At 47.9% G+C, this 27,800-nt stretch overlaps 1 protein-coding gene across 44 annotated transcripts in view; it reads right to left on the bottom strand.

The window, feature by feature from the left end:
* Window positions 1–27,800, bottom strand: part of EPB41 (erythrocyte membrane protein band 4.1) — a 94,648-nt gene that overhangs the window by 53,915 nt on the left and 12,933 nt on the right. For 4 of the 44 annotated variants that reach the window (XM_039564673.1, XM_039564674.1, XM_039564675.1 and 1 more), the window contains exon 1: window positions 21,496–21,606. The exons of 31 other annotated variants lie outside the window; for them this stretch is intronic. The gene's annotated coding sequence lies outside the window, so the exon portion shown is untranslated. Of the gene's footprint in view, window positions 1–21,495; window positions 21,612–27,800 lie in introns of those variants that run through there. 9 more of the 44 variants (XM_039564688.1, XM_039564682.1, XM_039564683.1 and 6 more) reach the window with 6 other exon arrangements.

Raw genomic sequence — 27,800 nt, 5'->3', positions numbered from 1 at the left:
TCCCTCTTTCCTGCATCAAAACCCTTGGAACAAAACAGACTTAAAAGAAGTGCAAGTGTTCATTGCTCACCCTGCTGCCAACATATATGGTTCAATCATAAAATCATGGAATGCTTTGGGTTGAAGGCACCTTAAACTTACCTCATTCCAACCCCCTAGCATTGGCAGGGACATTTTCCACTATACCAGGTTGCTTCAAGCCCCATCCACCCTGCACCAATTATCTGGTGAGCAGATGATGGCTAAACTCAGTTTCACCCGCACACGGCTCCATGGGTTCTGCTCTTGCAGATATCAAAAGACAACCCCAGTCCAAGTGAAACCATCCCCATTTTCCAGCCTGCACAGAAGCACAGAGATTTATCTAAAAGATTTTAGAGTAGCTCAAGACACCACAACAGCTCCCTGTTGAGAAAGCCTTCAATCCTCAAGAGAAACCCAAATCCCTTCCTTATGGTACCTGTGCTCTGGAAGGTTCTCATTAAGTAATGGCACCTGAGCTCCCTGGAAATGACAGTGCTGCTCATTTGGGCTGTTCCATGATAAGTTACAGGGGCTCAAAGAAACAGGAATGTTTAGGTATGTGTCTATCACCCTCTCCTACCTGTCAGCCTACTTCAGTCTCTCTTACTTAGGCACACAGTAAGTTTAGTGATAATAAGTTGAACCTATGCTGAAGGAAGGAGGGGTTAATTAGAAATCAGGAAGAAATCCCTGCCTGTGAGGGTGGTGAAGCCCTGGCACAGGCTGCCCCTGGGTCCCTGGAAGTGTCCAATGTCAGGTTGGATGGGGTTTGGAGCAACCTGGCCTAGTGGAAGGTGTCCCTGCCCATGGCAGGGGGTGGGATGACACAGGCTTTAAGGCTCCTTCCAACTCAAACCAGTCTGTGATTCTGTAAAAAATCTAACTTATCCTTGTTTCCAAGCCTGGAAAAATTATTTATGGCTCATGTCATAACTTACTTAATTCCCAGTGGCTTAGTCTTTCAGAGAGAGAAGAAAAAGGACGGTCCACAGGGAAGGTTCAGTTCTTGGAAACACAGACTGTCTCGCAGAGATGCCCAACACCAGATAATGGGTGGGACAAACTGTCTTGACCTTCCTACGCAAAAATGTGTGGCTTCACTGAACGCTGCAGCTCCAGCAAGAGCTGGAGACAATGATAAGACAGAAATTTCTGCTAAAAATAGGCAAAAATCAAATAGTTCCAGCAACAGTGTAATTTTTTTTTAAATGCGTTCTTTCCCATTTCATAATGTGTGTGAAAAGCACATAATTCACCAGGGAAACTACACAGAACACTGCTCGAAATAGAGAGCACAGCCTGACAATTCAGTTTTGTCAAGACCTGGTGCATGTGCAACAAACCTGTGGGTGGGAGAGGAGGAAACTGCAGCTGCCACCAGCATGACTTGCTCCACGTGTGTGTTACGTGTCCTACACGTGATTTTTACTACAGTAAAGAAAACACTGGACAGAGCTTGGAGCAACCTCATCTAGTGGAAGGTGTCCCTGGCCATGGCAGGGGGGTGGAATGTGATGGACTTTAAAGTCTCTGCCAACTCAAACCAGTCTGGGATTCTATGACCATAGCAGAAATGTATGCTTGGGGGTTTCAAACAAAGTAAGATATTAAAATGCAATAAAATAAGCCTCTCAACAGAAATTCAAACAACTTTAAAATACTCTAAAGACTCAGAATCTTTCAGAATTTATTTAATAGATTTTATTAGAGGAATAATTAGTGCTGACAATTTATAACCCCTCTTAGAATTAACATGCCTCATCTTTCTGTGCCGGTACTTTGGATCCTGAACAAAAAGGACGCTGCCACTCAGCCTGACCCAGAGGGTAACAGGAGACTTCAGGAGCCTCATTGAACAGGAGAAAAATAAACCACCCAACACAACACAGATGGCACATTACAACTGCCCGGATTTAATTCTCACCAGACCAGCCCTGGTAATCCACTGCATGTCGGCAGCACCGTGCCCCTCTCCCATCTCCTGCTATCGTACAGCTTTCCTATTTAAATGAAGGCAAAAATAGTAGCTCACCATCTGCTGAAAGCAAATCATTTATGTCAAATTGAAGACTGGGCTTATAAAATGACCTGACTAAAAGGAGCAGTAAGTGCATTACAACCAAAGGGAGCTGAGAGCTCCTCCTCTGTATCCTCAAAAATCCTCCTGGATGCTACAAAATTCCTTACATGGAAATTCATGGGCTTTGCTCATTGGTGAAGTGCTGAAATTTAAATGAAAACATGTACTTGTCACTGGGGCCTTGTCTACAGCAATGGGTTTGGAAAGGCTGCCTGTGTGGGATCTCTCTGGAAAATTCGCTTGAAGTTGGAGCAGTTGGACCCAGAACAGACATGGAGAAGGCACGTGCAGCAGGCTGCCAGCAAAATCAAGCTGCTCATAGACTATCCCTCCTCTCATTGCAACGCAGTAATTGGCTAAAAAGACTAAGAAAAGCAGCAGTTTAATACAAGTGTTGTTTCCTATTCAGTAGTGAGCAGTAACTCTTGGGGCTCCCTTCCCCTCTGCAGCAGAGGCCAGAGCAGAAACAACATGGTTTGGTCTCAAACACACAGTGCCTGACAGGGCTTCTTCTGCAGAAACAAGTCTCCAAACCTGCCTGGAGGACACAAGGGCTCAGCCTGGCAGGCAGCAGTCACTCCAAAACCCTCCTTTGCTGAAGGAGCCGGTATCTGCCTGACCTGGCAGAGGGAGGGAGGGATCCATCCAAGCCCATCCCCACCCTACGAGCAGCTCAGCCCCTGTGTGGTGCAGATAACATCCTGGGGCTGCTCCCTCCACCAGCCTCCCATGGAAACGGGGGGAGTGGGGACTCAGCAGGCACCAGAAATCTGTGCAACAAAAAGCAGCAGGAACGGTGCTTACAAAAGCACCATGAGCAAGCCGTTCCATCACAGGGAGGCAATGGCAAGGACAGGCTCCGTCCCAGCAGGTCACTCCATCACAGACGCTCCTGACTCCGCACAGAAGGAATACCCGAGGTGGCGATGACAGCACAGCAGAGATGACAATGCCACCGCTGTGTGTGACGATGGCTCTCCCTGCAGCAGCACTCCACTTGCTAAAGCAACAGTTCAACAGAAATAAGCAATAGATCTCCATCAGCTGAACAAGAGGATTTTTGCCATGAATTATTCATAAGGATTTTTTTTCCTGCCTGAACATAGATGTGTTTACTTACACTGTACCTCATTTACACTCAAGGTTTAACATAACAGGGCTCATATTCTTTCCTTACAGTTTCCCAAGAATGGGGGTAAAGCACTTTCTGCTTTTGTTGTTCTCCATTTGGTTGCTTCCAAACCAAAGCTATAATTAGAAGCCCAGAGGGCCCTGAACGCTCCTTTGATAAAGAGCTGCCTGCTAGGTAAATACCACTCCTGCACACACATACACACAGGCACCTGCCAGGATGAACCGCTGCTGCACCAAGAGCCAGAAGGATGTTTGATGCTAAAACCTCTTAACAGGCTCCACTGCCGACTGCCCCAGCTCACACACATGGGCTGCTCCTCCCCTGCGTGCCAGGGACATCACACTTAAGTGCTTCATTTGTTACTGCATGGCTGTAATGCAATTTGCATTCACCCAAGTGTCTCAAATACATCTGCCGCACCCTGGTACAACGCCCCAAATTCATTAAAAAGAACCCTAATCGCACAGTTATTCAGATGTTATTAGTGCACAAGAAATGCACAATATTTGAACTATCTGAGGGAACACAGGAAGGGCTGGGAGAACAAGCGCTAGGCTTGTTCTCTGCCGAGCCCTGACGAAAGCTGGCTGAAAAAGCTGGATGAAAACATCCTCAACCCTGGCTTTAAGCTGGGCTTATTGCTTCAGAATTGCCATCAAATACCACAGAATCCTAGCATGGTTTGGGTGGGAAGGGTTCTGAAAGCTCATCTCGTTACACCCGCAGCCATGGACAGGGACACCTTCCACTGTCCCAGGCTGCTCCAAGCCCTGTCCAACCTGGCCTTGGACACTTCCAGGGATGGAGCAGCCACAACTTCTCTGGGCAACTGCTGCCAGGGCCTCACCACCCTCCCAGGGAAGAATTTCTCCCCAATATATATATCCCACCTAATCCTGCCCTCTGTCAGTTTGAGGTCATTCCTCTTTGTTGTCTCACTATCTGCCTGTGTAAAAAGCCTCTCCCTCCTTTTTGTAAGCCCCATTAGGCACTGGAAAGGGCTCTAAGGTCTCCCTGGAGCCTTCTCTTCTCAAGGCTGAACACCCACAACTCCCTCAGCTTGTCAAGGACACTTAAGTTAGTGCTACACTACCCTAAAATGATTCCAAGACCTTTTCTCCTGACAGCAACACTCCAAACATATTTAATGCAGAGGAAATATCATTCTCCCCCACAAGAACCTGCAGCGAGGGGAAACCCCCAGGACATGGTGCCTAACCCAGTGATGCCAGGGTCTGCCCAGGGGCACAGCAATGTGGTTTTGGGCTGTTTTAATGAGTTTTAAGAAGTTGTACCAGCTGCCAGGCTGAGTTGATCGACCTGGTTTGCTCTCCCATGCTCACTGCCACCATCGAGCAGTGAAGCAAGGCTGCAAGGTAACTAAAATTACGTTTACACTAATTATCAGCCTGAACATTGCACTTTTAAAGATTAATGACCCTTACCTAGGAGTACACAAATGCACTGGCCAGCTGCAGGTTATCTACCAAATTCCTTGACTCTTGGTTTTCTGGCCAAGCTCCAGTCACTTACACCTGCAGAGCAACAGAGGGGATGGAAAAGCTGGAGATCATCTCAGCATCCACAAGCCAGATGCAGCACAGCCATGGCTGCTGGCTCTAGAGACACAACTGGGACAGCAGCAGCTCCGAGGAGCCCAGGGGAATGAGTCAGCGAGCAGGGGGTTGTGAAGCTGAGTTTCACTGGGCGGGTACAAACACTGCAGGCATCAGCGCGCAGCAGCCTCTGCTGCTCCTGAGCTGGGGGAAGGCTTTCTTTCAGGAAGGACCACCCTTTTCTGAAATCCCCTCTTCTTTCAGGGCTCAGCATCCCACACAACAGCACAGAGAAGGAGAGGAAATCCATTCCCACCACAAACCTTGAGCTGTAAACTCCCAGTATCACAGAAAGAACCCAACCTTCAACCATTTGACAACTCACAAGACCAGGCAGCTTGGTTTTAGAGCCCACTAAGAGCTAATTGAAATCCCCCAACAAAAGCAGCAGAGCACGCTCCAAGCTGGCTGCAGCTCCCCAAGGCACATAGCAATGGGGAATGCAAACTGGGATGTTGCTGACCTTGCCTCAAGACTGGGAACAGCAAAGCATCTTCTGTGGGCACTGTGCACAGGAGGGGGGTGGGGAGACACCGCCTCCAGAAAGCTCCCCTCTTTTTTTTCTTTAAATATTGCAGGTGATGATTAATTCTAAACTCTGCACCACTCCCAAGAAAAAAAACCCCCATGGGGATGACCTGCAGGCTCCTGTCTATGCCCAAGGAGAGCAGGCAAACATCCAAAACCTGGGTGTAACTATGTTCCCAACAGACCTGGTCCACAGGCAACAGACAGAAAACCAGACACTCAGCTGTTCTCCCAAATACTCGGAGCCAGGAGTCAGAAGCTGTTTGTAAAGCCTTAAGGTATGTACTCAGTTTGATTGGGACAAACTCCAGTGCCACCAGGGCCCCAGAAGGATGCTACCCCAATGAATGCAGCACCAGAAGAACACTGCATGTCTCAGGAACCCGCTCGGACACTTCACACCACCTCCATAGGGATGGTTTTCTTCCCATCTTTCCTGCTTGTGATGCTCAGTGACCACAAAGTCACCCTTGACCCTGGGGTGGCTTCCAGAAGCTGGGCAGCAAAGGAGAAGATGGTTCCTGGAAAATCAAGGCAGGTTTTGCAATGCCTCCCACGCAGAGGACGTTCTCTAGAATCCCTCCAGGGATCCTGCACCACAGGGCAGGTGACACCCGCCTGGAGTCAAAAGGCAATGGGATATCAGTGCTTGGATTAGTGAGACATCCTCACTGGCAGTCCCCATCCCATAACAAAGTCATTCTCCTCTTAGCAAGGCTAGGGAGAAGCCCTTGGTTAGCACAGCTTCCTATTATTTCCATTGCACAATGTTCTCTGTCCCCTATTTGGCACAATTTGGCCTATTTCATGCATACAAAAAGCACCTCAGGGATGCCTGGAGGTTCTGCCCTGTGTCCTCACACACATCTCGCGTCTGCTTCTACACAACAAGATCCCACAGCACCATTCTGAACAGCTAAGGAGCTGGGGATGGGTACCAAGATGGTGGGAGACACCAGGACACCAAACTAACACGGGGTGACACAACTGTCACCTTCCCGAGGTTGCACCCCAGCACGGCTGGCAGAGATGAAAATCCTTCCATCTCCACCAGGAACAGGAACTAAACAGAAGGGGAATGTGAAGCAGCAATGAAATACCATCATGTGCAGTCAGCAGTCAGTTATGGGCACATAGCAGAGCAGCTCAGTCCTGTCACCTCCCAGAGCTGCTCCTTTCGTGAGCCAACAGACTGCAGCAGAACCCCTCCCACCATCCCCCACCAAGACTCGGCCTCCAGCCGTTTCCACCAGTCTGTTTTTTCCATCCAGCAGTGAAATCAGGCAGCTTTAGTTTTTAATCCCCTTAATTAGGGGTGTGCAGCAGTCTTCATTCCTTAATTACATCCATTCACACATCTGATGCAACACATTTACAAACAACCATTTTCACTGGAGATGGCTTTGAATCAAAATTGCTGTCGAATTCCCACACTGGCTGTGCTGTGTCACCAACAGGGAGAAGACAAAACGTGGCATTCTGGATACTTTAACAAGACACACAAGCTTGGAAATGCTATTTTCATTAAATAATCACCTGTTTCTTTGGCACGATTCAGGTGACTCCAGAGCAGAGAAACCACTGGCAGTCTGAGGCAGCGGAGCAGGAGCGCAGCTCTCAGCGGTTTAAACGAAAAAAGTGACCATTTCAGACAATCCTCTCAATACTGACCCACGGGATGGAGGAATGGCATTTCAGTGCCTATCCCGACGATTTTGGTCCATCACCATTCAGTAGCTCAGTTAAAGGTGGACAACAGGATGCTCCATTTCAGCTGCTCAGCTGCCAGGAATCCCTTTGATCCTCTGGAAGACTAAACACCCAGTGAGCACTTTATCATTCCCACTTCTGCTGCAGAACCAAAATAATGACGCTGACACCTTCTGCCTGCCCATGGAGCCATGGATGCATTATCCCACAGGGAGCCTGTGCTCACTTCTGCTTTGAATTACTGCCCCAGATCCCATCCTGATGCACTAATGGCTCACCAGGACACAGCAGCTGAGCTCCAGCCTGCAGCCTGGCCTATAAGCAGTCGGAAATAGTGAACAGGATATTAAACACCATCTGGGGGGAAGGGAGAGCATTGATTTAAAGAATGGGATGGAAGATAAGATGGTATTGTGAGGGCTTTTTCACCCCTGGAGACCCAAGTAAGGATCCATGCTGGTCCCCGCAGCACCCTCTGCTCAGCTCCAGGGTCGCTGCAATTATTTGCATGGAGGAAATGTACACAAACATCGCTTTCTTCAGACTATAGAAAGGAAAAGGAAGTTGTGTTCACCCTCAGTACTGCAGGGAGGGGTCAGAAATACACTTTGCACCCACATTCAGGGGCTGTTTGCTCATATTTTCGGTTACCGCCCTCCTTTCTGCACTGGATGGGTTGGTGTGGGAGGCTGTTGTGGGTTGTGATTTCACTGAACAAACACCAGCATGGCCACATTCCACCGGCTCTCAAGAGGTGTTTTCTACCTCTTCAACACCCACCCTTGCCACCCAGCACACCACAGAAAGGTTAGTGCTGAGTATCACACTGGTGCTCCTGGATGGCCCTTGTGTTTCTTAACAAAACACTGCAGCACCTTCCCCTCCAGCCACACTTAATCCTGCTGATGCAAACACTGCTCCACCCAGGAGCTCCATGGACAACACACACTAAAAGGATCTCTCCTACTCTCCTGTCTGGCTGCAGCAGAGCCGCTCTTTCTTCCACCACCCCCTGATTACCTCCAACCTTCTCCCCAGTTCCAGGGGCTGCCCAGGACCCCCCTCCCACCCACTCACATCTTTCTCCCCAATCATCTCCCTGCATTACATACGACACTGGGAGAAGTTTAACGTCCCTAAGGGCATTACAGGGAGCTTTGGGCATGAAGTCAGGTGAGCATGAGCAGTGGAGAAACTGGGGCAGCACTTGGAAGTTGTAAACCAGCTTTTTCCACTCCCACTGGTGCCAATGAAACCTGCCCAATGCACAGCCAGGACACTGCTGGCCACCAACCAGCTGAGAAGACAACAATAAACAGCTTCCAACTGTTTAAACATTGCAATATTTGAAAATAAATGAAGAGCCAATAAAGACAAAATATCTCCTTTAGTGGGGATAAAGCATATGCAGAAAACAGCAGCTGGTTTAAACATCTCCCTATTAAAATAAATTGTACCTGGAGCTAGTGGTGGTTTCTGGATAAGCTACTGGCCTTATGTACACAATTTAGCATCCCATTGATACTTATTTTATGAGTTAGGTCTCAAAATAATCCTTATTCTATTCAAAGTGTGTGCTTGTGTGTATACCCACAAACACCCAACAATGTAACGGTGGTAGGAACAACCACATGTGTTTTTGGAGAAGCTTTGCTTATTTTTTCCTTTTTTACATTTAAATCCCAGTCATGCAATTGTTTTACTCACAGCTGAAGTCTCAGTGAGCCCAAGAGTGCTTCACCCAGCTGAAAGCTCCACAGACTCACAGGGACTCAGTGTGGCTCAGGTATTTATCAAGTACCAAAAGCAACAGCAAATTAAGAATAAACCATATTATTCTCAGTATTTTTGACCCAAAATCAACTGGTCTTGCCCAGTACTGAGGACTAAACGGAGAGCCCCAGCTAAAATTATGCTGCTAAAGGGCTGCAAGTCCCACAGTTGCAATTCCAGACAAGTGAGCCACTCTTTTCACCATGCTGCTGACAGCAGGAGCCACACAATACTGCTGAAATCCACATTCATGCAGCACAAGGGAATAAAATGCCACACAAATCCTCTTTTCTGCAGGCTCTGGTGATATCATTGTTTGGGTTAAAACTGCCATGAGAAGACCCTTCAAACGAGTGGAGAGAGCAAAAAGCATCGGTGAGCTCACCCAGGCACCTCAGCCACGCAGCTCCTGCCAAACCCGCTCTTTCCTCCTCCAATAAATATATTCTTAAACCACCTCCTCTGCACTTCCTTCAGGTTGTCTTTCTATACACACAATCTGAAGGTAAATAGTCGCCTGTTCCTCTCTAAGATGAAAACAATGAACATACAAACGAGGTCTGAGCGGGTTGAGCTAGCTCCAAGGCATCTCCTCACCACTGTAAGCTGTGAGCAGTGCAATACAGAAAATAAAAGTAGAGAAATGCCTCACCAGCTGCAGAAAGCAGGAGCCCTTACAGTGGCAAGAAGTGCAGTTCAATAGTAAAAAGCAAAAACAAGACAGAAACAAATGCAATGAGCTGGTCTCTGGTTAGGACATCAGTGCATGGCCTGAGCTCAGTTCCCCAGCTAAACAAGCTGTAAAAACTCTTTAGACGTGAACTACAACTCCACAACAAGAACATTTCATTCTCTTATTCCTAAGCATGGGAGATGTTTAAAAAATATCTGCCTTACCGGGCTGTGTCCCCTCTTCAGCACCTGGGGAAGGAGAAGAGGACCTGCCCTGCCCTGCTCCGTAGGCTTCGGTTCACTGCCTTGGCTTTGAAGCACCTGCGTTCAGCACGGACCTCGCTGGCGTCACTGCCATGTGGATTTGCCATTTCCCAGGTGTTTTACCTGCTGACATTATGACTGCCAAGCCTGTTTGTTTTATTTAACCATGCTCCTACTCTTAAGCTACCATCCAATTAATGCTCCCAATTACTCAGTGCTCAAGAGCCAACATTAATTAGAGAGTACCCTGCATATGAGGCTGCTGCCAGCTGAAGTGCATGGAGCTGGAGCATCCAGGACCAGTCCCTCCTCTGGGAGAAGAAACAGAGATTCCTCGTCTCGATGGTGGATTAACAGCCCTGAGCATGAAGGGCAGGGTTGGTGAAACAGTGGATGAGCTTTGTACCCTCAATGCCCAGATCTCAGCAGCCCTTTGGATTCCCCATGTATCCACAGCAATAAATATCTGTTTTTCCCTGTGGGATTCAACAAAACACAGCACCAGTTCAAGCCTGGGGACGTTAACCCAGTAATCTCCGGGATTAAGGGCACATACCAACAACGGCAGCCAGTGCTGTATAAATGCACCTTTCGCAAAGCACTCAAAACCAGGAGGATGAAGACCCCAAACTCCCCAAACTCTATGGGAGAAATGCCTAAATACCGTGGCACTTCAAGCACAGGTCACTTTATATGAAGAACTGAGCTGTTCAGGAATTAACAACAGACCTGTGAGGTTAAGACCCAAAACAACTCCCTGTTCAGAGCCCAGGGACACAGGAGTACAGCGTGAGCCTTCGGGAAGGGCATGGAACACCCATTTGCCCTCACACAGTGGCCTCTGCAGACAGCAGCGTAACAAGTTATTTTGCAACTCACGTTACTCAGATTTAATAAACCCCCTAGTGCAAGACATCCTTCTATTGGATTTGGAGAAAGATCCTGTAAACTTTGGCCTCTTTTTTTCCTTTCTACAAATAGATCTCTATTGCACAATGCACCGATGCTGTGCCACCTGCGTGAAAACAGCAACATGCCAGAAGGAAACAGCACTTCACCATGATTAACTACTAATTTTTTAATTGAATATTAGATTTTTTTTCTCAAAATGTGTTTCTCTTTGCATGGTGCAGTGCACTTTCAAAGTGTTTCACCAACAGCACTGCAGAACTCAGTCTTGACAACAGCAGGGAAGATCAGTGCTAGACCTTTAAACACAAGAGGAAAAATAAAAAGGTGAATAACTCTTCTCTGTGCTTCACTTCTGCTCCCAGACCTTGCCAAACACAAAGTTTTGATAAAAATCCATCTTGTAGCACCAGAGCAGGGAACACCATGGCGGCTTGAACTGCTCACACCAAGAACATGCCTGCATGGGGACACAGGGAACACATCCCACATCTGGGAGAGCATCGGTCGAGTACTGTGGAGCAGCAGAACATGCTTCTATAACCCACAATAAATTTCATATTAAGGGCAGCAATTAAATCAATTAGTGGTCACCCAGCGAGCTGCTACTTTACAGAAGTTCATTTTAAGCAGCAAAACCAACTTCCAGCACGGTTTAAAATAAGAAGGTGACACAAGCATACACATGCTCATGCCATTAGGAAATCGGGAATGGCTGCAGAGGCTTCTGCTGCAGGTGGCTTATACCGAACTCTTCATTAGTACCAGATGGGTGGATCTCAGATTCCAAATGAAACACACACATCCCCATTTACAGTGATTCAGCCCAAAAAAGCCAGTCCTCCAACTAAAATGCAAGTGCCACATCCATTTTTCTCCGCAGTAAATGCGGATCACAGATATGATCACTGCAAAAGCCAGAAGGGACTGTGATGGGTACCACATTGGCTAATTACTCGTGTGACAAATTATCAAGTTAAAAATCAAATATCTGCACTGCTCCAAGCTGAATTTTTTCCCAATTTACATTTTTTTCCAATCTGCATTTTTAAAAAATATAATTCACTGCTTGGAGCAGCAAAGACACTTTTTTTTTAAATATAGCAACAAATTTCAAGCCTATTTCCCAAAGCACCATCAAAAAACTCATCACTGCCGATACCAAGAGGTCTGGATCTTTTTGTGTCTGGGAACCAACCCTTAATTTTAAGTTTTCGCAAAGCCTGTTCTCTTGTTTTCAAGAAACTTGCCCCATCCTGAGCTCTAGTGACTCATCCCCAGATGTCTCTGACTTGCAGCACCTGAACTGACTGCACTCATGAAACACCCTGTGACTAGGCAAAACCACAGTCCATGGGTGGGAAAGCAAAGCAAGGAGATTAACTCAGAAAAACAAGACAAAAACTGCACGTTCCCCAGTCTCTGTTTCTTCTGGAGATGTGGAACTGAGCAACTGCTGGGCTTGGCTGACATCGGGATGTTGAGGCGATGCTCAGTGTCGTGGGGTACAGCTGGCTGCATGTCTGCCCTGTTTTCCTAAACCCCAAACGCTCTTGCTCTAATAGCAAAGCTCTGACAATGCTTTACAACACAGAGATTTGTGTTTTTCCTCTCTCCACTTGTTTTTTGTTTTAAAGAAATGTCTCAAAATATTTTCTCAGGGAGTGTTTCTGCTGAAGGGAATTGGGGAAAAACACAAGCAGACACCTGAGGTAGACAGGAACCACCCACTCACAAACCTCCTGCTTCAGAGGTGCACAGCTGCAGCTCCAGTTGATGTTCTCCTCCCCCTCCCCAACCCCAGTCTAGAAAATTTATTAGAACAAGCATTTTTAGTAAAAAAACAAATGTTTTTCACCAATCCTATAGTGTTTTTCTAGTGGTAAAGCTGAAGTGCTATGAAAGTTACAGTTAATCAAACTTCATCACTCCTTGGTTTTCTGCCACAGCCAGAAGTTTCAGAAGGTTAAACTGTTTCCAAAACAAGCACAATCTATCAACAATTTTTCAGCTGATTTTGTAGTTAATACATCAAAAGGGCAAAGTTCTTTGTTTCCTTACATTTGTGTTTTCAAAGGCCAGGCAGGAGGTGATACCGCTGCACAGCAAAACCAGGGCTGAGAGCTTTTTGCATCTACTCCTACCACAGGAGAGATTTACAACTGTTTGTGCTGAGAAATCATGAGAAAAGGTTAACGTACAACCACTTCCCCCAGCAGCATCAGCCCAGCAAACGGAGCCAACCCTGTAACCAGGCCAGCACCTCGCCAAGACACCAATGAGCTCCACGCACACCTTCCAACCTCCTGAACCTGTGCGTGATGGAGCTGCGGGCACAGGGCCCTGGCACCTCTCCTTCACCTGTGTCTGCAGGGAACCCTATCACTGGCACAGACACAGCTGTGCATCTACCTCAAAAAAAGGAGAAAAACGTTTAATTCCACTGTATTTGCATATGCTGTATACAATATCATGTATTTGTATTCCCAGATCACCAGCCTTTGCTGCGATTAGCACTGTGCAGATCAAACCCACCAATGCAATAAGCAATGCTCATGCTGGAGAGCCCAGCTCAATTATAAAAAGAAATAAACCTGCAAGAAAAGCATCACAGTGAAATACCAAATTTCTCTATAATTGCAAGCCTCTTTGCTTTGTGAATTCATCCCTCATGTCCATTATCTACTCCCATTCCTGCCTCTGGAGGCATGCAGGCAAGTAACACTAATAGATTCAGTTTCCCCGAGCTCTCCCTCTCGATTCATCATGCAATAGGGACTCTTTTTTTAAATAAACCACATCTTTGCAAAAGGAATATCACCATTTGTCATCATCAGGGTAGATGAAGAGAGTCAATCATCATTTTTAAATAAGCCAAGAGCAGCAGATGCAAAACATAAGCCACTAACACTGTCCGTGCCACTGCTGGTTTCCCCACCAGCATCCAGTGGGTGCAGGTGGGAGCAAGAGCACCTGAACCAAGAAGAGGAACGTTTTCTGCATTGGTGCCCCAAAACTGAGGGGATGGGAGACACCAGCTACTCAAAGCATCTTGCTTCAAAACAAAATAAAATAAAACTTGCTCCAGTGTGTAAGCAGAGGAAAAAAGGTCATTTTTTGAGACTAACATGCTTAGACACCACAAGTCCCTTGGGTTCTCATTATCATTGGGTGAAGCACCCCAAACCTCACTGAAGAGAGGGGCAGGATTAGGTCCTGCACTGGGATGGGCACAACAGCTGCTCTGACCTCATCAACCAACCCCAGCTTTATTCCACCATTTCCTGGAGAAGCGAAGGAAGGAGCAGGGACAGGTGGGAGCAAACAGATACTGCCATCCATAAACAAAGGAAGTGTTTTTTGAAGGCAGCATCTAGGTAGACCTGATGGAAATAACAGAAGCAGCAGCTACAACACCACCACCACCACCACCACAAACCCCCCCGAAGTCCATAGAAACTATGGCACTCACTGGAAGCAGTATCGGAGGAATTCAGCACGTGGCCATTTTCCCCCACTACTGCCAGCACACCCTTCCCAAGTTGATGCAGTTGCTCCCACTGCAGATAAACCCCCTTCTCCAGGGCCACCCCTACAACATTAAGTTTTTCAGAAAGCCCCGAAGAATGAGCCAGTTCATCTGTGTAAGTCAGCCAACCCACATGTCTGCAAGACCCCTTTTCCATCGTGTTTAAACACCCAGGGGGTCCTGGATGCACATGAAAATCCATAGAAAAGCAATATATATGTACCCTACACTGTTTCCCTCCCAAAACAGTTTCTCTTTCTTGTTGTTCCCCCTCTTCAAGAAAGTGTGGGGGTCCTTAAACCCTTTTGACTAGAAATACATATAAACAGCTGAAAACTTGCATTTTCTCTGCACTTAACTCCTCTCCAGGCCCCAAAAGCTTTCCTTCAGCTTTTCCTAGATGAAAGTTATTCCTGCAGCTGGACCAGGCAGCCCACAACTGAGTTTATCATGTTGCTACTTCATGTGCTTATTCACCAAGACTCTCACGAGCTTCTCACCACACACACTCACTTTCAAGTTGGCAGCTGGAGATAAAAAAGCAGCAATATCAGCATTGGCCACCGGCACCAATCCCAGGAGGAACGGAGGGGACATGGGAGCAGTGCTGGTATTTCCTAGGAGGAGGGATGGAGGGGCACCAAGGAAGTGCCTGGTACTCATCCCACCTCATTTCTCCCTGCTCAAATTTTAATACATGCTACTAAGGGTCCTAAACATGCTGTTCCCTTGCATGGAATGTGACCCCTTCCTCCGACAAGCTGTAGAAACTCATCCTCAGTCTTTTCCCTGTGTCAGGATATGTTTACATGATAAATGGCCTTTTTATTGCCTCTACACACTTACACACACACACTCATGCAGGAGAAAGAGGGATGCTGCTTAGGTGATTTTTTTTGACTTCACACCAACAACCACCCCCACAATTTAAACACAATTTTTCACCTTGCCTGTCAATCACTTCCAACCAACAGTTGTAAAACAGGTATTTAGGTCAGAAAACTTTGGCCTAACGCTGGGTTTCAAGACTTTTCAGACCAAATGAGCTGCTGAGTTTTCATGTACATGAAGGACAGGAGGACTCCCTTGTCTCAGGAGGATGACAGCTCACCACTGCTCTTCTCCAAGAGGCTGCATCCCCGGAGGGTCCCATTGGCTTGTGTGTGACGTGCATGTCAAGGTGACACTGCCAGGATGTCTGTCTTTGCAAACAGGACTAAAACACTATGTGCACACGGAATCCAGTATTTAAAGGACAGACCAGCAGTTTTTGTTTGGGGATTTAAGAGAGTTTTTTGTCACTCTGAAAAATGTCACCCTGAGCTGCCTCTGCACCTACTAAAATTTGCTTTTTCCCATAAAGGCCCAGGACATCCTGCTCTCCTCTGGCTGTCGTGTTAAGAGGGTAAATCAGGGATATACATTTCGGTGAGACACCAGAAGTTTCTTCCCCCAGAGGGTGGGCAGGCACTGAGCAGAATCCCCAGGGAATGGTCAGAGCCCCAAGGCTGCCAGAGCTCCAGGAGTGTTTGGCTAATGCTCTCAAAGATGCACAGGGTGGGATTCTTGGGGTATCCTGTGCAGGGCCATGAGTTGCACTTGATGATCCAACTTGTGGGTCCCTTCCAACTCAGGAGATTCTATGACATTGGTTATAGGGTGCTCTTAGCCATCGGTTCAGGAACTGGAAGGCAGCATGCAAGGCAGGGCTGCAGGAGGAAAAATATTTGCTGGCTAGGGCAGCTGAAGCTGGACCTGAAAGATTTTTATCCTTCCAGGAACCAGCCCCTGCCCAATGACAAATGACTCCTAAAACTCCCCAGGAATGGTTACCAGCTGCATGTTTCTCATTTTCCAAGTGCCTGGCTCGAGGCACTGCAGGCAGCTCACGGAGGCAGAAACCGGGGCTGGAACATAAAACGTTCCATCAAGCTCTGTGTCAAAGGGATAAAACCAAACCACCCTTCAAGCCATCTTGGAGCATCCAGACCATCTCATGAGTGAATTGCAAAGACCAGCTCATGCTTTTGATTCATTTGCACACAGGCATCGCAGATGAATCTGGGTGGGGATTAATCCTGTCTTCGGAGCAGAGTTTGAATAGCAGGGAATAAATACAGCCTGGAGCCCTGGACACAATGGGATGGGACTGTCCCCACTTAAACCCTGCTCACTCTCATATTCAGTGATACACAGGCCTCAGGGGTGAAAAATCCATATGGAATCACGCTCCAAGGCCACACCAGCATGGGAAGGCAGGGAGATGCTGTGGGACCAGCAGCAGCACACGCCATCTTCCACGTCCAAGGGTTTGGCTCTGCAATTCTACTATAAAGCCACATGAGCAGCTTAGTTATTTATTTAACTAAAAGCTTTTAATTATCTCTGTCACACACACACATTCCATGGGGCGGGGAAGGAGCAGAATAATCAGCCTACAACCAGTGACTGGGGGGTTCAAAGGAATTGTGGTTTTCATAGAAATAGCTAACTAGTCCTATTTTTCTTCCACTGCATTCAAAGTGTACTCCCATCCCCAGGCTCCAGCCACAGCGTGTCTTGCTATGGTTACATCTCAGGCTGAGCTGATCCCTGTAAGAAGGATTCGATTTTGACAGAGCAAAGGATCCTCCATAGGTCTGGGCTCCAGGTTTCTTAAGGTAGCCATGGAGGGTTATTCCATGGTGTGACCCTGTCTGAAAGCCAGGCTGACATCCCATGGCAGTCACTCTCACCAGCAGATGGACTGGGCTGCTCCCCAAAAATACATGTGTGGGAGGGAAGCACCCAACACCGTGGCCACGGCCACACAACTAGGCGGTCATGGAGCTCTCCCACTGCCTGCAAGGAGAAACACTCCCCTGAGCTGCTCATCTTCCTACATCTTTTAGGCTCTGCATTGAGATCAGGGAGATACAAAATTCTCAGTCCCCTCCGAAAACACTGGAGTTCAAGTGCTGTGAGACTTCATAAATTATAAATTACAAACCACTGCTGTCGACGTTTGCTCTGAGCACAGCAACTAAAGCAAACTGGCATGGGAATTTGTTTAAAAATCCCGGCTCAGAAATGCAGCAGGGTCCGGAGGAGCATGCCCTGGAAGAGTACGATTGCTTGAACATACCCCCCAAGCCTGTACAATTTCCCTCTCTGTGGAACTGCTTCATTTAAAAAAAGAAAAAAAAAAAAAGGAAAAAGAGAAAGAAAGATTTAGTCCATCTACACAATCTACACAGACAAATTAAAAGCACTGGCTTTTAATACACAATGTGAGTGGCATTACACAAGCAAAAATTCACATCAACAGAAAACAAGCGTAAACAACCAACTGAACGTAAAGAAACTAATAATATTAATCTGGATTAAGTACGAGCCATGAACATTCCTACCTAATCCATCCGATGAACAAAGATAAATCCCTGCTATGCCACATCCTAGAGTTCTTTGCAACTTAAGAAACCACAATACTGATCAAAACAGTAGTAGATAAGACACATAAAGGGAAATCTTTACGTTTCACTGCCTGCTTAATCTACACAAGATTACAGCAAAAGAAAAGCACCAAGAAAGCAGAATAATCACTGCAAAAGATCCCCAGGCCCAGACTGCAATTTCTACTCCTGATGCAAAGCTTTATATTCAACTTCCCCAGAGAAACACATGACAGCAACAAACACAGCTCCAAGCCTGAACAACCTGAGTATCTGCGATTCCTTAACACTCAAGGAAAGTTGCACAGAAGTTAGAGGGAAGCCAATAGATCTGCAGTGGAGTTTAAAAGTACAAAATAAGGTTTATGATAGGAAATTATTTGCATCCATAGGGCTGCTGCAGGGAACCTCACACTCTCCTATTAAAGCCCTTAGATTCATCACAGCTTATTCCCAGGAATGTAAAAGCAGCTCCAGCAAGTCCAGACACTGACCCAATGTGGCACACCAGTACAGCCCAGCTCTAGCTCCCCACTGCAGCCCCACGCATGCCTCCATCCACAGAGGGGTGGGAAGCTCCCACTAGGAGCAGGGATCCCTGGCCAGGATACCTGGGGAGAGCCCAGAGCTCTCCCACCCATCATGGACACAAGATCTCTGAGCATCACCGATTTCTAGGGTTTTTTCCAAGAAATATGTGAAATATGGCAGTAAGGGGCTGAAGAAAAACCCACCCTGCAGTGACACACGTACTGTCACGGTTCCCCCAAATGAAAAGGCTCTCAGCACATACCCCTCATTTGGGAACATAAGGAAAGGTGTTTCTCCCCAAACTCCTAGTCAGATGCTGTGGACACTCAGCCAACACTTCCACTGAACCGCCCCAAGGATGAAGAGCCAGAGGTTCACCCACTGACCCCAAAATCTAAGATTCCTTTGAGATGCCAAATAACTTCTGTGAAAACCTAGTACAGAGCCACTGCCTTCCATCAGCAACCCTTCTGTACACACAACTTTATTCCAGCACGTGCCACATTCACAGCATCATCTACCTATCAATGTATCAAAGCACATGGAGCAGCCCAACATCCCTGCAAGGTACCCCAGCACAGTAACACTCTGATCTCTAATGAATGAATTTGTAGAGGTAGGCTGCTCACTAGATAAGCCGCATCCCCACCAGCCTATGTCCCATCCATTCAAATACCTGCTCAACAACCAGTAAGCGAGGCGGTAGGAGAGACGTGTTTTACCACTTTCCGAAAATCAAATGCTGTCAGGACAAACACTGTGGATGCTCATGCAGAGCACACGGGCACTTGACGGGGAGATACCGGAGCCAGGAGCTGTAGGTTTGGAGTAATATCGCCCAAAGCATTTTTAGGCTTTAGGAACATAGAATGTTTGGAAACAGGCCGAGAGGAGTCCTCACTCCTCAGGATTGCTGCTTTCCCATGAAATGCTTTGCTTCTGATAAGATTATTTGTTTTAACTTGCAATTTTGAGATCAGGTGAAAACACAGGTAATTCCTGTTCTCATCATCTAAATTGTTACAGGAAATAATGAATGTGTTTATATTAGGAAAAAAAAAATCATCCTTCTCTCTGTTTCATATGGCTCTGAGTTTTCAAGGTAAGGAACACTATGTTTATCCTGATATTTACCTTCCACAGCAGATTACGTTTGACCATGGGAATCCTAGAAAATCCTCACCTTCTTTATTAAGACCATGGCAGCAGAGATATGCAAAGGACCGCACTGCCTTTTAAATCACATCCAATGCTCAAAACTGCCCCAGAAGTGCAACTGAAGATGCAAGATGATGTAAAATACAAATATCAAGGGTATCAGCATCACTGACACGTGACACACAACCCTTAACAACCACAAAATGCTGCAGGAAAACTTTCAATTCATTAAAAATATGGCTGGCCCAGCCATTAAAACAGAAAAACAACCTACTTTGGATCTCCACAAAGCAACCTTTGAAGTGAAGGGAGCAGCTCCTGGGGCAGTGACACACGAGTTAGCTAATTGTGAAAGGAATTGCACTCCACAGCAGCAGCAGCCAGGGCAGAGCCCCTCCGCATCCCTCATACAGACCCAGCATATTCTCTGCCCCACGAGACCTTACAGGGATTATTTTTACATATCTCAACTGTGAATAAGAATCACTAATTCAAAGACCATCCCTCCAGATCTAGCAAACTAAGGCAAGCAAAATCCAGCATTTTTGAAAAGCCTTCAAATCCTAAATGGAAAGAGCAAGGTAAGGCAAAAATGGAGGTTGTGGTACTGTTCAGAAATAAGATTTTCATGGAATAGTTTGGGTTGGAAGGGACAAATTTTGCCTTGCTTCTCCGGTATCTTAATTAAATTAACACACAGAATTATAACTGAACCAGCATAGCACCTACCCCAGAATTTGGACAATCTCTAAGAAATTTCCTCTTCACCACCAAACATGCAATTCTTAAATAACCATTTACACAGCCATAGAGGGGAGACTTGCCAGACCCTGTCCAAAACCAGCTTCCCCAAACCAGTGCACAAAGGGTGAACAAGTTCCTTTTCCCCAGAAAACACGGAAGCAAGGACTTGGGACACTTGCAGCTGCAGCACTCAGAGGTGGTCGAGGTGGATTTTAACTCATTCCAGACCCTCTGGAGTAATTTTCATTACAAACGGTGCCTTGCTGGAGATAGGAAATAAAAATACGCCTTGGTGAAAAATCCAGATAGCTGAAAAGCATCGCTTCCCAGTGGGGTAAGGTGTTTTCTTGAGCTAGAACTCAGGAGAAAGCAGGATGCACAGACAGGAAAGAGCCGTTGCCTGACTGATGCCAGACCACAGCATCCACATTTGTCCCATGGGTGGGTGAGCAGGCATCGGTCTGTGAAGCCCGAAGCACTTCCCCGACAGCCCTTCCCCGCCATATCTCCTTCCTCCTCTTCCTCCTGCACAATGGACTCCGGGCAGAGCTGGGGATCCCAGCTCGGCCACAGCAGCCCGGGCAACCCCGCCCCAGCAAAGGCGAACACTGGGTGCCAGCTCCCCTGAGCTGTGTGTCCCTATCCTGCTATCCCCATTTCTTGCTTCCTGCAGAATCTGTCTCGGGCTGAGCCTCAGCCTTTTGACTTCCAGAACTCCATGTCACACACAGCCCCACGGAGCCCTCGCACATGAGCCACGCGCACATACACTGTGCATACACAGACACACTGGATTCAGTCACACAAACACACGCTTCACACACAGATACACTGTGCACACACAAGGGGCAAACACAGACATGCTGCACACACACAGAGCGTGTACACACATATACATGGTGCACACAGAAACACCACGCACACTCACCTGGTGTGCACAGACACATGGTGCACACACACGCACAGATTGCACACGCACTGCGTATACACGGAGTGCTCACACGCACAGAGCTCACAGCAGTCACACCACACCCCCGATACAAACGACACACACGGGGTGCTTGTGCAGACCACGCGTGCACACTCCAACACCCCACGCACACACACCCTTTACACCCACAGGCACACTGACTGCACACACTCGCTGTGCAGACGCACCTTGCACAGATGAGCACACGCACTCACACGCGGTGCACAACCACACACGCGCACATACACGTGCCCACCCGCACGGAGACCGCGGGCACGCACCGGCCCGCCGTTTGCGGACAGGGGGACAGGGACACAGGGACACCGGGACACAGGGACACCGGGACACCGGGACACGGACCCGCCGCGCAAAGGCCGTGCGCGCTCCCCCGCGCCGCGCACACGCTCCCGCGCGCACTTACCCGGCCGCCCCCGCGCGCAGCGCCCGCCGCCCTCACACCGAGCCCCGCAGAGCCCCCGCTGCGGAGCGGCACCCCGGGGCCGTGGCGGGCCGTGCCGTGCCCAGCCAGTCGCTCTGTCTCCGTTCCTCCCCGCTCCGCGCCCGCCGCTCCGCGCCCGCTGCCGCCCGCCCGCGGCTCTGCCCCCCCCCGGCCCCGCCTCCTCCCCCCATAACACTGTAGTAAGTTCTCATTGGCCGAGGGCGAGGGGCGGGACGCCAGCGCCGCCTCGCTATTGGCTACGGGGAAACCGCGGCTGGCGGCGCGGGCGGGGGAGCGCGCGCCCCCTCCTGGCTCCCCCAATCCCGTTCCCTCACGTTCCGCTCCCGCGGGCGGCCCGGAGGGACCGCTCAGAGCGGCCGCCCTGAGCCCGCTACAAAAACACCGCGGCAGCGAGAGCCTGAAATAACGGGGCTACCGCCTGTTCCTGCCACCAACACACCCCTCCTCGCTAAGGTGATGGTGTCGGGGGAGCGATAATTTGGCGCCGCACGGGTCCGGTAGGAACGGGGCAGGAGGGGGCCTGCCCGCCGGTACCGCGGGCGGCAGCGCCGCTCCCCCTCCCTCCGTGACCTAGATTTTAAATACCGTTCGCTGCCTCCCAGAGAAAGTCGTGGCCCAGCTCTGAAGGGAGACCCGGGGTGGAGAAGCAAGGAGGAGTGTATGAAGAAACGGGGGGCGGGGGGGAGGGGAGCGTTGGGGTTTTCTTTATGCTGTTATTATATTCTTCATTTTTTAAGCATAAGGCTATTCGTAATCGGACAGGTACTGCCTCAGTCTGTGGCAAGCCAAAAAAAAACGACAATTGAGGTAGCGACCGCTGGTCAACAAGAAACCCCCGAGGAGCTCGCCCTGCCCCTGCTCTGGAATCCCGCACCTACGGCATGGACCGGGTTTTCCTCGCTTACAGCCAAATTAGAATCAAGTTATTTTTGTCAAGCAGAGCTGTCCAGCTCTCCGTGCTACGTACATCAGAGCAAAACATTCTGCCGAGTGCCTCTTGAGCACTTCCAAAGGCTCCAGCAAGGCTGCTGCCAGCCTGCTCATCTCAGGAACCAAATCGCCCTTAAATATTTGCACAATCCCAAAATACGCCTGGCACCAAGGTATCTCCGTTTGTCTCCCAAAGAGAATTAAGGTCTCGGACACATTATTCTGCTTGGATTAAGAGCAACCGCCCTGCCTCTTCATCAGCAGATAATACCCAAGGCTGATGCACACCCTGGCTTGGACGGCTCCGTCACCATGTTGAGCCTGCACTGGTACCTACCTAGCAAGGGCCACTCACACACTGAGGGCATTTGTGCTATATGGGAGCTAAAAATACCCAGATTTTTAGAAAAATTAACATGCTTCTCACACCTATTTACCTTTTCTCCTTTATGCATCCATGACACTCAGCTCTGCCAAGAAGAACGGGGCAGCTCCTCTTTGTCTCAGTGTTGAGACCACTTGCAAAAAGCTCCTTAATGAGAGGTAAGGCGGATATTTTTGCCTTAAATCTGGACTACGTGGTGGTTTCCTTGGACTCAGATGAGCACATTTCATTAAAAAAAACACAGGCTGGGAAAGGTCTGGCGGCTCTAAGTCGCTGCTCCTACAATAGGGACAGGTAGTTCCCTTGAAACATGCCCTGAAGCTCTGACTTCAGTCCCCAGTGCAATAACTTAACACATTTTAATAGCCCAGGCAGTGCATGGAGGAGCATGAGATGTTCAGTACTGACCCACCACAACTGCTACGTTTGCTACTGCTCACCCATGGGTGGGCTTAAAACACTGCCAGAAGAGAAATACGAGTCCAAAGGGCTTTGAGGAGAAAACCATGGAGCAAAGAAACCACAATTTTTGGTTGGCAACAGCTTCTTGCAACTAAGAAAAACAAGCAAACAAACCCGCACTGCTTCATTGTACACCACACACAGCAGATTACATGGAGGAGAGACTAGGGCAACAAAAACTTTGCATCAAAGCAGTGATTTAACACCACACAGCGCATCATCCACCGCGCTCAGATCACCAGATGATCCCCAACTCCATCTGCCAGCAGCTGAGAACAGAGAGCAGCAGCTCCTGCACTTTGTATTCCCAGGTGAAGCATTTATCCACAGGGAACACTAGTGCAAGCTGCCAACGCGCTGTGCACGAGGGCAAAGGATGCTGTCACCTCTTCAGACCCTAAACAAATGGTTGAGAGTTTGATTGGCTCCAAAGCTAAAGGAAGAGAAACTAAAAAGTTGAGTTATCAAATATGAAAAGAGGCACTTGGTCTGTGCCACGAGAGGCTGAAAAATGTTCTTCTGGGGCAAGGGGATCTGAGCCTACACCAAAGCAGTTTTTTACAGGGAGCAGAAAATATGGGGAAAAAAGGAAAAAAGAAACCCAAAACCACCACTCTTGTGCACATGGAAATACACCCCCATCACCACCACACTTCTGCTCGAAGTCACTGGCTTAGCTTCTTTTTCCTTCCTACACAGCCCCAAACTGACCTCTGAAATCCCATAGGAAGTAATGGAAATTTCTTAAATTCTTCACTGTAAGAACAGTTTGCCCTGTGCCAAGCCCCGATTGCAACTATTTAAAGAACTCTCCCAGTTACAGCTGGTTTAAGTCACTTTATGGGAGTCATCTAGAGACATAGAATTATTTTAATAAGTCAGGATTTCTTGGTATTTGCCTGCTGGATATAGGAATAAGGACAGGAATTATATTCATTTTAGGCATGCGTTTGGGGTGGCTAAGGCAGAGGTTGTTCCTTGCAAGCTAAAAGGCCACTGGGAGCACTCAGATCCTGATGGATTCGGTCAGTGCAAACCAACTGGGTCATGGAGAACAATGCCAAACCTTGCCCTCTGCCTGGGTGATGTGCAGGCACTTGCAAGGAGCTCAGCAGGACACACTGCAGCATCCTAGGAGCATCCAGACAGCAGATTAAATCCAGCTCAAGCAAGTTCTTCATAGAACAGACCTTTTTAAGGTGATCCAGCACTCTATAGGCCCCACAGGACACACTCCTGGTATGATTTGTTGTAAAACAGGGCTCCCAGTTTACATCAGTGCCAGGGAACACTGCCCAGAGCATTACTGGCACAACAATAAAAGGCACAGAGCTCTCCTCTTTGCCCCGAGGAGGAGCTCCACCAGTGAGGAATTCCCAATCTAAACAAAGCAATTGTGCATCACACTGGTGCTGTGCTCCCTCCCCCAAACCAAGCAGGATTTAAGGTGAAGAGAACTACTCGGGATTACATCAAGTTCTAGGAAAACAAAGAAATTAAGCTGGTCAGATGAATCCTTTATCTATCCTGCTCTAAATGAGCCACATTACGCACACATTTGTGAACACACAACAGGCACACTCCGTTTCTGTGCCTCGTTCACACACTTTGCAAACAAGTGCTGCTGCGGCAGCCATTTCACAAGAGCAAACAAGGTGGGAGGAGAGCAGGTGGCTCAGTTTTGCCAGTTCCTGGCCCTCTGCCCTTGGCTCCTCTTCCAGCTTTGCTGTCACCATCAGCAGTGCTGATTTGGCCGTGAGCAGAAGACAGGAATGAGGACGAAAGGAAACCTCTCTTCAACTTCTCAAGCTTTGTGTTCCTGTAAAATGGTGATCTAGAATTAAGATATTGCAGGTAAATGATTCACCTAGAAGGAAAGGAACCTTCAGCTAATGCTGCATTTCTTCCTGGCCCACCCCTCTCTCCAGCACAGAATTAACTGCTGAAAAAGCCTCTGACAGGCTGAACTGCAAACTCAAGGAATTTTCACTAAGGTCTAGAACACTTTGCACTGCTTTGCTACAACTCATGTGCACAGTGAAGGCAACCTGGAATATCTACACTCACCTGGCTCTGTATCATGTATTTAACCAAAGATTAAATGTAGTCCAGCCCATCATAACACTCTCCAAAATCAACATTCATCGCTGAGATAGTTATTAAAGGGCCAAGGAGCACCCTCCATAGCTGAAGAGACTGAGTGATTTAGGTATTGGAATCACACTTGGCATCAGGGCAGTTCACCTCCAATTTTGCTAAATCCAAACTGCTTCTCCCATCCTTTTCTGTGTGGTTTCGTTCTGGAGAGTTTTCTTTTGTTGACCGTAATTTGTAGCCTTTAAAGGCTGCTGTTGCTAAACTAAAACCGCATATTCTTTCCCATGGGCAGAAGAATCCCATTTTTGAGCCATTAGATCTTTTTGGTACTGGGCTGGCTCATATGGATCCCTTTTGGGCAGATGGGGAAAGCAGAGGGGGTGGCTGGGAACTAAGTCTGTACACCCAGGAATTCCCATCCCACCTGCAATCTGGTTAATTGATAGAAAAAGCTCCTGTCATGGCTTTCATTGATTTGTATGAAGCTGATGTTCATTTGAGTCAGTGTCTCGCAGCACAGCAGACAAGCTCCAAGAAGAAAGAGGAATAAAACAGAAGAGAAGCTTCAGTTCTCTCCAGGCTGTGTGCCAGTGCAGGGAAGAACAGCTCCTGGAGAGTCAGCTTTGTTTAGACTTAGGGCTTAGAGTCAGTGCGTAAAGCACATTTCTGCCAAGATGCACCATTAAAGATTAGAGAAGGTCAGCTGCAGCCTGCAGGATCGAGTGTTCATACAGTGAATGTTTCTATATTGGCAGAGAAATACTTTTCCTCTCAAGTACGAGTAGGAAGTATTGAACATACGAGTGGCTGCAGTGAAAGGATCTAGAAAGAGTTTAATAAAGCCTGGAGAATAGATTATAGGTGATGCTGTGAATACAGGCAGTGCAGGCTCAGGAAAAGGCAGTCAGTGTGGCATGAGCCTGAGCTCCAGAAACAACCCAAGAAACTGACTGAACCATGGAAAAAACCATCACAGGAGCCTCAGACTGTCCCACAGCACACCCATCTCCACCACCTCGAGACCTCACCTTCCTTCCAAGCATTTACCAGGATTTCACTCTCTGGCAGTCTCAGTAAAAGATGACATGACTAAAACCAGAGGAGTGTGTTCACAGACAGCACTTGACTCCCTACCCCTCTTTAAGGAATGCTGCTGGAAACCCCTATGTTTGGGCAGCAGGAAGAAGTTCAAGCCCTTGCGTCAGCCTCCTAAACCAAGCAGGACCAGCCAGCCTGGCCAGGGAAGCAGCTGTCCCTTCAGCGGGGGACAAGCTCAGCTATGCAGTCTTTCTTGAAATGCACCCAAAAATAACAGTGAGTGCCACCAAGAGACCAGAGCTTCGGCAGGGAGGCAGCCAAGCTGCACCACTAACAAAAGATGTCAGGGGGTGATTTACTCCTTACATGGATGAGGAGTCAAACTGCAACCAAGAGAGACTCTGGCTTCTTTTAATAACACCAGGTAGGTGTGTTTTGAACTGCAGCTTCTCCCCAGAAAGGCACCAATTCAGTGAAGGAGATTTGACTCCATACTGTTACACTCTTGCTGGGCAAAGAGCATCCCTTGGCTTCAAAATGCCCAGAGCTCTTTGGTTTGGGGAAGGACAGTTTCAAGATCGGGGTTTATTTAGGACTAGTGTGTACCTGGCTGTAAGTTTGAGGCAGATACTTGGTAGAGAGCATTCGGGTCTGCACTAACACATCCCATGTAATCCAAAGGCCAAGCAGCAAATTCACGCAAGCCACGAACCCAGCACTAGTCAACAGACAGCAACTGGTGATCAAGGGCTAGACCTGTGCCTCAGTGAGGGACACCTGGCAAAACCCAACATTTATTTAATTAAAATTTTACCAATGGATAACAAATACAACTTCTAACCATTATTTTTTCCACAAATAAGAGCCGAAGCTCTGCACCACCTTGTCCAGCGCTGCCTCCCCTGCCTGACACATCCTTGGACCTCGCAGGGTTTGTCTTGAGCTACTAAACTGGATCAGACTCATCACTCTGAGTCCTGCCTATGGATGTTCCCAGAACCTGATAGAGCACAGCCAAAGTCTGCCCAGAGGCATTTCTGCAGGTGCACAATGATTAATTGGTGCACATTTCCATATCGCAAATTAAAAAGATCTCAGCTTGCTTGAAATGCAGTGTATTAACCTCTGAAACGGGCAGTCATGGATACCAGCTTCAAAAAGATTAATATCAATAAGACAGAATCCCAGAGGATAGCATCCCACTGCTGTCAGTTTTTCTGGAGCTCAAAATAAGGCATTTTGGGGTTTTTTTAAGGTAGTAACCTTCCATGCTTATTTTATTAAGAAAACCCAAAGTGGTTCATATTTATAGACAGAATCCAAGTAATGGAGGAGGGCGAGGGGGATAAGAAGT

Source organism: Corvus cornix, chromosome 23 (assembly GCF_000738735.6).
Source record: "Corvus cornix cornix isolate S_Up_H32 chromosome 23, ASM73873v5, whole genome shotgun sequence".
Lineage (NCBI taxonomy): Eukaryota > Metazoa > Chordata > Aves > Passeriformes > Corvidae > Corvus > Corvus cornix.
The sequence above is the reverse complement of the archived record's forward strand: the minus strand, read 5'-3'. Positions and strand labels throughout refer to the sequence as shown.